This window comes from Elephantulus edwardii, unplaced genomic scaffold, assembly GCF_000299155.1.
Source record: "Elephantulus edwardii isolate Elephantulus edwardi_28Jun2011 unplaced genomic scaffold, EleEdw1.0 scaffold00199, whole genome shotgun sequence".
Lineage (NCBI taxonomy): Eukaryota > Metazoa > Chordata > Mammalia > Macroscelidea > Macroscelididae > Elephantulus > Elephantulus edwardii.
The window spans coordinates 1,959,935-1,971,679 of NW_006399949.1; positions in this window are offsets into that span (position 1 = coordinate 1,959,935).

An 11,745-nucleotide genomic window follows, 5' to 3' on the forward strand; every position below is an offset into this window, starting at 1 on the left:
GATGAAAGCACAGTTTGAATTCATTGGTTCAGTGTTCGCTCAGGGTTTACACAGCATTTTTGCACGTAGCACTTGCGGCAGTCACGTAGCACATGTAGCAGTTAGATAGATCTTTAACTATAAGGTGGTGTCACAAATTCTTAAGTATACAATGAGTTCAAACTCCAGGGCAGTGGAAAAGCACAAGATACATTGGTTATCAGTCAAGAAACATCTGCTTGTTTGCCCTGCCTTTTAGTTAGCTATTCTTGAAATACTGTTGCCCTGGATACATGGGTGTGGGGCTTTACTCGAGCCTGAGTTTAACTTAGCTGAGAACTATAGAAACCTGAGTTTAATTCAGCTGAGAACTATAGGGACTATTTTAATTTCAATCTTTTCAGTTCATCGCCATCCTCATACTTCCTGACACACAAGAGCTCATTGCAGCAGTCACCATGTCAATCCACTTGGTTGAGGGTCTTCCTCTATTTCACTGACACTCCACCCTTCCCAGCATCTTGTGTTTCTCCAGGGAAAAGCCCCTTCTAGCAGTTTGTGAAAATCTGTGTCTGATCTTGTCTCCACTTAGTCTATGACACATTATTTCACTCCTGTACGCCTCTAGTTATTCATGTATAGAGTAAGGAAAATAGCAATTACTTCCTTACACACTTTTCACAGAGATATTGTGAAGACCAGCAAAAATATATTTGTGAAAGCATTTTATTTGCTGTAAAGAATAGTAGAAATTGATTAAAATTATCACTTCTCATTCTATTAAGGCATCTTTCTTGAGCGAAGAGTTGTTTAGTACACATTATGCTAAGTCAAGAAATTTGCAAGCATGTGTTTGCTTTCTTAAGCTACTGGTAATTAGATTTCAGTTTAAAAAAATCATTTCTTGCTGATTATCAGACTTTAAAAAAATCTTATTAACACCATGGGATCTTGGAGTCACCAAAGTCTTATTGAGCATCTAAAGCACCGTAAGGAAATATCTACTTAGCTAATGGTGAAAGAAGTTGTGAGAAACTGCACTGCAAACCCAAAGGCAAGTGGTTTGACTCCACCAGCTGCTCAATGGAAGAAAGAGGGGAGTCTCCCCCCACCCCCCCGTGCTGCCTCTGAAAACCTGCTAGAGGATCAGCGATGGGTTGGTTGATCATACTCAACAACAACAATTTAAAATAAAGATAATAATATTCAACCCAGAGATAGAATATAACAGGTTTTGAACAAATTATTAAAATTGCTTTGAAGCAAACAATTTTAGTTTGTCTGCATTTTAACTGTCATTAGTTTTAAAATACATAGGAAAGGACATTATTAGTAAAAGTTAGAATGAAAAAAGGAAAGAATAAGGATTGTACAAAAGAATGGAAATGTATAGAAATGTAGAAACTGTGCTTTTCTTTATGAGATTTTCTCTTAGAATCCAAAAAAGTCAACATATTTCCATATAATCTCAAAGTACCAAGATTTACATGATAGTTTTAAAAGATATTGGAGTATACCTAAAGAATGTGCTTAAATAACTTTAAAACCTAGTTTTTAAAATATTTAACCACATTTTCTGTTTGTAAAATGAAATATTCTGAGGAATAGAGGAATTGAAGAAAGAGAAAGAGTATCTCCTATTTAGACTGACACAAACTTTCATGTCATTACAGCTAGATATTTTAGTCTTATATTTATTTATCTTATAAGCAGTAATTTTTCTTTAAGAACATCTTTAATTGACCTTTAGAAACCACATTCTCCTCATTTTTCTCCAAACTCTGTGACCCTTCTTTTCAGCCTTTGTGGCTCTTGAGTACCATCGAGTCAGAACCGACCCATAGCTGACTGTCGGGTTTTCAGAGGCAGTTACTTGCACAGGAGAATATTGCCCATCCTTCTCTTGCTGTTCAGAAATTATTTTAATTCATGATTTAGTCTCAAAGCATGCTTTATTTTCTTCTAATTCTGCACTTCCTTTTAAAATGATCTCATTTTTAGCCCTGTGCTCAACCACCACATAAAGAAGATGATTCAGAGGACATTAACCCTAAACTGTCCACTAGACTCCAGAGACATCAACACTAGGTGCCAACCTGACATCTTCACTTGATTATCTCAGGGCTATCTTGACCCTAGTATTTCTAGGTTCCAACTCATGATTCATCCACTCAAACAAAACACTGAAAAAGTAAGTAAATAAAATACTCAGACTAGCCTGGGTTATTGATTCTCCTTTTTTTGTGACAAGTTATACTGAGTTATAAAACATATTAATGCTTTCATTCATTAGTTAGACTTCTTTTGTGTCATGCACTATTTTATAAATTGACAATAACTAATCAAATAAAACATGTCTAGATTACTACCCAACTTAAAACAAAAAAAAAACCCAAAGCAATACTTCTCATTCATTCCTCTACATTTACATCTATCAAGACCTGTCTTTTGACGACCTGCTCCTTAACCCAGTCCATTTTTATTTAATATAAACCAACCAGCAGTCTAACTTACCAACAATTTGCATTTGTGTAATTTCTAAAAGGTTATTCTTCATACAGTTTTACTGTTTCCATATAATTGTTTTTCTTCTTTACAGAATGATCTTCAAAAATAGTAATCCAATGAAGTCACACAGTTCATTTTTTTTCTAATGCCTCATCATTAGACTCACAAAGACAAAACACTTAGCACAATTTCTAAGGCTCTTCATTACCTGATAACTATTCTTATCTTACCTCTAAGTTTATATGTTGCTCTATTCAAATTTTTTTAAAATCTATCAATGCCCTATTGTTTTTGTTTGCTTGATGTTTTTCAGTACCTTACCTATATACCACTATAGTCATTACATAGGTTCTTTACATCAGGAATGAAGGACAACTTTGCCAACTTTATTCAACAGAATAACTCATCTCTATTTAGGTTATGTTACATTCTCAGAAAGCGGTCTCTATGACCCAACACTAGTAAGTTCATAGAACTATAGATGATCCTCGTTAAATACTTGAAAAATTGTCATTACATATACACTTCCGGTATTATCTAGTTAACAACTATTTCTCTAGCAAGAACATATACTCTTGGTGACATGAAGATAGCATCACATCATCCACATTTGCTTCTATATTATGACATATTACATGTACACACACATATACAGGATAAGGCAGGCTTGAGATACATTGTTAATGGGGTTGTCGTAACTCAGTGACACCTCACAACAGCAAATAAAAATGTTATTTTTAGTACCAATAAAAATATACTACATTCTAGTTATGTTGTTGTTGCTGTATTGTTGTTGTTGTTATGTGCTGTCTGGTTGCCTGAAATTCATAGCGACCCTATGTACAACAGTTCTAAACCTTGCTCTATCCTGTGCCAACCTCACTGTCTCCAATATACCCACCCCGATTACCCCAGTCACTGAATAAATCCACCTCATAGAGGATCTTCTTCATCTGTGCTGTCCTTCCACCCTCCCAAGCATGACATCCTTCTCCAAGGACTTCACCCTTCTTGCAACATGTCCAAAGCATGGCAGATGAAGCTCCAGAATCCTTGCCTCTAAGGACCAGCCTGGTTTACCCTTATCCAAGAATAACTTGTTCATTTTCTTAGCAGTCCATGGTATATTTAATACTCTTTTTCAATACCACAGCCCAAAGACATCAATTCTCCTTCTATCCTCCCTAGCCATTGTCTAGCTCTCTGATGCATAGCAAGTTATTATAAAGACCATGGCCTCTATCAGACACCTTAGTCTCCAGAGTGATACCATTGTTCTTTGGTACTTTGGAGAGGTCCCTAACAGCAGACTTTCCCATCACAATACGTCTGTAAATTTCCTGGCTGCTGGTGCCAAGAGTGTTGATTGTGGAGGCAAGCAAACTAAAGTTGTTAACAATCTCAGCCTCTTCACCATTCATCCTGATGCTGCCAATTGTCCCAGTGGTGAGAATCTTTGTCTTCTTGATATTGAAGGTTGCAGTCTTTGATGTTCTTCAACAAGTACTTCAGGTCCTCAGTTTCAGCAAGCAGGGTTGTGTCATCTGCTTAGTGAAGATGGTTGATGAATCTTCCTCCAATCCTGATGCCACATTCCTCCTTATACAGCCCAGCCTCCCAGATGACCTGTTCTGCATATAGATTGAAAAGGTATGGAGACAGAATACATGCCTGGCATACACCCTTACTAATTTTGAACCATGCAGTGTCTCCTTGCTCTGTTTGATGCCTGCCTCCTGGTCCAAGTAGAGGTTTCACATAAGCACAAGTAACTGTTCTGGGATTCCCACTCTTCTTAGAGTCAGCCACAGTTTGTCGTGATGCACAGAGTCAAATGCCTTTGCATAGTCAATGAAAAACAGATGGACATTCCTCTGATATTCCCTGATTTCCACCAAGGTCCATTTAACATTAGCAATAACATCCCTAGTACCACAGCCTCTTCTAAACCCAGGCTGCAGTTCTGGCAGTACTCTATTGATGTGGATGATTTTCAGCAGAATCTTGCTTGCATATGATATTAATTCTATTGTTCAATAAATTTCCACACTCTGTTGGGTCACCTTTCTTTGGGATGGGAACAAATATAGATCTCTTCCAGTCAGTTGGCCAGGGAGTTATCCTCCAGATTTCTTGGTACAACTTGGTGAGCACATCATGGGCACCATCTATTTGTTGAAATATGTCTAGTGATATGCCATTAACTCCTGAAACCTTGTATGGGTTGTTTGGTTTTTTTTTTTTGTTGTTTTTTTTTTGCCACTTCTTTCAGAGTAGCTTGAACTTCTTCCTTCATTACCAGAGACTCTTCCTCATAGGTTGTTTCGTGAAATTTTCTGTGTCAGCCAATTACTTCTGGCACAGTGACTCTGTCTCCTCCTTCCATCTTCTTTTAATGCTTCATGGATAATTTAAAAGTCTGCCCAAAGCATCCTTAAGTGCAACTCATGGCTTAACTTTGTTTGTCAGTTTCTTCAGTTTAAGATAAGCTGAGTGAATCTGGCCACTTTGATTTTCTGACTCCAGCTCTTTACACATTTCCTTATAGTACTGTACCTTGTCTTTCTGAGCTGCCCTTTGAAATCTTTGCTTTGGTTTCTCAGCACTCTACTGCAATATTCAGAGTATGTGAACATATATTATAGTAATTTAACTAGAATATAATATATTTTTATTGTTTTAGGTGCCTTCAAGTCAAGTATGACTCATCCTAGGAATAAGGGATCTGAACCAGGAACCAGGCCCTTTCCTGTGCAATCCACATTATTGCTGATATACTTGAACCCAGTAGTCACGGTGTCCATATAACTTGTGGAGGGTCTTCCTCTCCTATGTTGACCCTCCACCTTTCCAAGCATGATTTCATTTTCTATAGACTATTGTTAGGTGTTGTGGAATTGCTCTGCATAGAATAGTTCTGAACCCTCCCCTTTCCTGAGCCAATCTAACTGTCTCTGAAACATCTGTCCCCATTACTCCAGTTACTGTGTCAATCCATCTCACCTAGTGCTGATCCTCACTTGTGCTGATCCTTTACCCTTCTAAGCACGACCTCCTTCTACAAGGACTGATCTTTTTTGGCAACATACACAAAATACGTGAGATGGAGCTTCAAAATCCATGCCTCCATGAAGCAAATTGGTTTCACTCTCTCCAGGACAGACCAGTTTGTCCTCTTGGCAGTCCACAGTATATTCAACAATTCAAAGGCTTTGATTCTTCTTAGATCATCATCACTCATTTTTCAGCTTTCTGATATACAATAATTATGAAGACCATAGCCTAGGTCAGACACACCTTTGTCTCCACATTGATATTATTGCTCTTCAACACTCTGGAGATTTTCCTAATACAATTTGTCTTTTGATTTCCTGACTGCTGGCACCAAAAGTGTTGATTATGGAATTAAGCATGCTGAAATTGTTTACAATCTCAATATCTTCTCCATCTATCATGGTGCAGCCAATTGACCAAGTGATGAGAATCTTTGTTTTCCTGATGTTGAGCTTCAATCCATGTTGAAGACTATAGTCCTTGATGTTCTGCAGCAAATGCCTGAGGTCCTCTTCAGTTTTGCCAAGCAACATTGTATCATCTGCATAAGACAGGTTGTATATGAGTCTTCCTCTAATCCTGATGTCACATTCCTCCTCATAAAGTCCAGCCTCCTGAATGATCTGCTCTGAACATAGATTGAAAAGTTATTGTGATAGGATGCATCCCTGATGCACTCTTCCTGATTTTGAACCACGCAGTGGTTTTCTTTCTCTATTTTGTAAGTGTTTTTGAATTCCCATTCTTCTCAATGATAGCCACAATTTGTTGTGATCCACAAAGTCAAATGCCTTTGCATAGTCAATGAAACACAGATAAACCTTACTCCAGTGCATTTTGTTTTTAGCCAAGAGCCTAAAGACTGTTGTTAAGTTGGTGTTAAGTGCTGTCGAGTCGTAGGTGACTCATAGCGACCCTATGAACAAAAGTCCTCTACACTTGCATGAGTGACTTTCTTCCTTTCTCCAGATTCATAGGGTTTCCAGAGGCAAGCTATTTATGGAAGTGGATGCCACTCCTGCCTCCTAAGGACTAGTTGCTCCTAAAAAATCCTCAAAATATGGGAGGGGAAATTTAACCATATTTTCCTCAAAGGAGCACTCAGTTTACATTTTATTCAAGACAAATTCACTTGCTCTTTGGCAGCCCATAGAATATTCAGTATTCTTCTCCAACATCATAACTCAAAAGCATTGATTCATCCTCTGTCATCCTTAACCATTGTCCAACTTTAAGATACATAGCAAGTAATTGAAAATACTGTGACTTTAATCAGGTGCACAATAGTGTTTAAAATTACTTTGTTGCCCTTTAGGACTTTAGTGAGGTCCCTGACAGCAGATTTTACCAATGCAATACGTCTTTTGATTATTTGACTGGGTATAAAAGTAGTTGATTATGGATTCAAGTGAGATAAAATCCTTGACAATTTCAATGTTTTCTCCTTCTACCATGATGTTGTCTTTTGGTCCAGTGGGGAAGATTTTTGTTTTCTTGACACTGAAATGTAATCCACACTGAGGAATGTAATATTTGATCTACTATGGCAAACATTTTAAGTCCTCCTCACTTTTAGTAAGCAAGGTTGTGCATAATTCAGACTGCTGGTGAGTCAGTCTTCCCTTTATCCTGATACCGTATTCCTCTTCACTTAATCTATCCTCATGAATGATTTGTCAGTCTACAGATTGACAGTCTTTAATGAAACACCATTAGGTATAGCACTAGAAGGAGAGCCCTCAGTTTGGAAGACACTAAAAAACTAGGACATTCACTTAAATGTTGTTGTTAATGTTGTTTTTATGTGCTGTTGAGTCATCTGTGACCCATAACAACCCTATATGTACAGCAGCTCTGAACCCTGCCCTCTCCCAGTCTCACTAATTCTGACACACCAACCCCCATTACCTCAGTTACTGTATCATTCCATCTCATCCCAGGATCTTCCTCTCCTGAGCTATCCCTCTACCCTTCCAAGCATGATGTCCCTCTCCAAGGACTAATCTCTCCTGGCCAGGTGCCCAAAATATGTGATATGGAGCTTCAAAATCCTAGCCTTCAAGGAGAAACTTGGTTTCACCCTCTCCAAGAAAGACCTATTTGCTTTCTTGGCAGTCCATGGTATGTTCAAGACTGTTCTCCAGCACAAAAATTCCAAGGCATAGATTCTTTTTCTGTCATCCTTAGTCATCATACAACTCTCTGAAGCATAACAAGTAAATGAGAAAACCATGGCCTGGATTAGGTGCAACTTAGTCTCTAGACTGACATCAGCGCTTTCAGTACTCTGGAGAGGTCCCTAACAGCAGATTTTCCCAATGCAATTGATCTTTCCGTTTCCTGAATGCTGGTGTTAAGAGTGTTGTTTGGGGAGCTAAGCAAGCTGTAATTGTTAACAACCTCAATCTCTTCTCAGTGGTGAGGATCTTTGTCTCCTTGATGTTAAGCTTCAATCCATATAGAAGACTACATTTCATGACCTTCTATAGCAAGTGCTTTAGAACTGCCTCAGTTTTTGCAAGCAGGGTTGTGTCATGTGTATAACATTAGCTTGTTGTTGACTCTTCCTCCAATCCTGATGCCACATTTCTCTTCATAAAGCCTGCTTCCTGAAGGATCTGTTCTGCATACAGATTGAAAAGATATGATGACAGAATGCCTCCCTAATACACTCCTTTCCTGATTTTGGACCATGCAGTGTTCCCCTGCTCTGTTCTGAGTACTGCTTCCTGATCTAAGTGTAAGTTTCATATAAGTACAATCAAGAGTTCTGGGATTCTCATTGTCTTCAAGGTCAGCCACAATTTGTTGTGATTCCTACAGTCAAATGCCTTTGCATAATCAGTGAAACACAGATAGATATTCTTCGGGTACTCTGGTATTATTGGAAATTCAATAAAGTTGAATGAATTTAGGAAAAATTAAAGTCATCAAAATTGAAATGGAACAACACATAAAGCTCAATATTCTAAGATGGGCTGGCATTGGTCAATATGAATCAGCCATGATCAACTATGCTGAGAACAAAAAGCTGAGGAATGATAGGAATGTTTTTATACTCGAAATGGTTGTATTAAGATCCATCCTACAGTGCTGTGAGCAATAGGATTCTATCCATACGCATAAAAGGGAGGCCTGTTGCTACAACTTTATCCAAATACATGTATGAACAACTAAAGCAAAAAATGAGGAAATCAAGAATTTTCACTAAATTTTGCAGTCTGATATAAATCAAACAAGCAATCATTATTTGTTCATAATAATTGGTGACTGGAATACAAAGTATGGAATAAAGAAAGATACCTGTTGTTGTTGTTGTTGTGTACCAGAGAGTCAAATCAACCCATATCTGACCCTCAGTGGGTTTTCAGAGGAAGTTAATTGCATAGGAGGAGCTTTCCCACTCTTCTTCCAATGAGCCAGTTGTGGCCTCAAAACTCAAGCCCTTAGGATTACAGTATAGCTTCTTGCCACTAGGCCACCAGAGCTCAAAGGACTGGTAATTGGAAATTATGGACTTGAAAGATAAAAATGAAGCTGGGAATTTTATACAATCAATGTTATATTTTTATATACATATACATTTTATATACATATATACATATATGTTTATATACATTTTAACCAAGTACAAATGGTGACCATACACCTGGACCTAGCCTGATGGACTACATGGAATCAGACTTAATATATATAGAGAAAGAATTGTTGGAGAATCTTAATACCAATATTCAAAATCAGGGCAGGTGCTGATTGTGGAATAGACCCTCAATTGTTGATGTGAAAGTTCAAGCTGAAGCGGAAGAAAATGAAAAACAAATTCACAGTATCCAAAATAGGACCTTGATTATTGGACAATTAAAACAGACATTCGGAGGGTGGGGGAAGAAGAATTAACTGGGGAGGAGGGTAAAGAGAATGGTGCAGCAATGATGGAATGAAAACCCAAAATCCCTGTAAATGTTCATTAAAACTAATAAAATTTAATAATAAAAAAATTATCCCAAGGATAGGGCTGAAGAATTGAGCACTAGTGATGTAGGATCAGATGAACCATGAGATGGAGTCAGTGATATAAACCATGAAGAAAAGAAAAGGTCATTAAAAAGGAACATCAGAAGAAACTCTGCAAGTTGCCCTAGAATGATGAGAAGCCAAAACAAAATGAGGAAATGATGAAATACAAGAGTTGAACAGAAGTTTTCAAAAGGCAGTACAAGAAGATAAAGCGAAGTATTATAACAAAATTTGCAAAGAACTGGAGTTAGAAGGTAAAAAAAAAGAATAACTTGCTTGCCATTTTTTAAGCTAAAGGAATTAAAGAGAAAATTCAAAAATTAAGTTGCAATATTGAAAGTCGCCATGGGCAAAATCATGAATGATCCAAGAAGCATCAGAGAAGATATAAATAGAAGAAATACATAGTCTCTGTGCCAAAAAGAATTGACTGACAAGGAACTATTTCAGAGAGTAGCATATGATCATAAAGGAAGAATTTTAACTTGCACTAAAATTACTTGAAAAACTAAGGCCCCAGGAATTTATGGAATATCAATTAATGCAGTATAAACAGATATAAACTTGGATGTGATTACTAGGTTGTCCCAAGAAATCTGGGACAGGAAGAAAGCTACCTGGCCAACTGACTGGAAGATATCCATATTTATTCCTATTCCAAAAATAGGTGATCCAAGAATATGTGAAAGTTATCCAACAGTATTAGTATTATTAATCTCACACGCAAACAAATACAGCTGAGGATTATCCAAAAATGATTGGAATAGAATCTTCTTGAAGTTCAAGCTGCATTTTAGGAAAGGTCATGACACCAGGAATATCATTGCTCTTTTCAAATCGATCTTAGTAGAAAGCAAAGAATGTCAGAAAGATGTATATTTGTGCTTTATTATCTATAAAAAGTTATTTGACTGTGTGGATCATAACAAATTATGGTTAACGTTGAGAAATTTCAGAACACTTAATTATGCTCATGCAAATCCTCTACCTAGATCAAGAGTCTGTTGTTTGAATAGAGCAAGGGACATTTTACAGTTTAAAATCAGGAAAGAACTGTATCCTTTCTCTACACTTATTCAAACTGTATGTTCAAAAAACCATCTGAGAAGTTGGGCGTCATGAAGAAGAATGCGGTATCAGGATAGGGGAACACTCTGTAACAACCTTCATTATACAGATAACACAAGTTTTCTTGTTGAAAGTGATGATGATTTGAAGCACTCATTGCAGAAGGTCAAAGACTACAGTCTTCAGAGTGGATTAGAACTCTCTGGGTTTTTTGTTTTATGCACAGATCACTGTTTCACTCTGAGTTGTTTTTTGTATATGGAGTGAGATATGGATCCTGTTTCAGTTTTCTGCAGGTTTTCTATGTAGTTTTGCCAGTGCCTTTTGCCAAAGTAGCTATCTTTTTTCTCCATTTAATGAATTTCATTTCTTTGTTAAACATCCATTGACTATAGGTGGATGAATTGACTCCTGGATCCTCGATTCTATTCTACTTGTTCATGTGCCTGTTATTGTACTCGACCACGCTGTTTTGGTTACTATCTGTGTGGTAGGTTTTGTGACCAGAGATTGTGATACCTTCTACTTCATAGACTAAGAATTGGCAGATAGAATAAAATCATCATTTTTCAAATGTGATGACGTTCACTTTTCAAAGATGTAATTATAAATTAATAAATCTATTAACACAACATTCTGCAAATAGAAAAATTATCTTTTAAAAATGAGATTTTTAAAAATGTATTTTAGGTAAACAAACAAGTGAGAGAACCCACCTCTAGCCACTGCTTTAGTTGGCGTACTGATAATAGCTTGCATTATACAGTTTAGAAATACAACATAATCCAGATTTTCTAAAATAAATCCAAAAAAGTTCAATAAAATAGGAACTGTGGAACACATAAAATCCAATAGAATAATATAAACAATTAAAAAGAAATCAGCACAAATTGACTTCAATAACACCTAAATATTGGAATTAGTGAAGATTTTAGATTTGTTATTATAAACATATGCAAGTATTTTAAGGAGAGCCCAGTCAAAATGAATAAGGAAATCAAAAAGTATATCGCAATGGAAAAGTCTGCTGTTAGGGACCTCTCTAAAGTACTCAGGAGCAACAGTGTCTCTCTGGAGACTAAGGTGCGCCTGATACAGGCCATGGTCTTTGCAATCGCT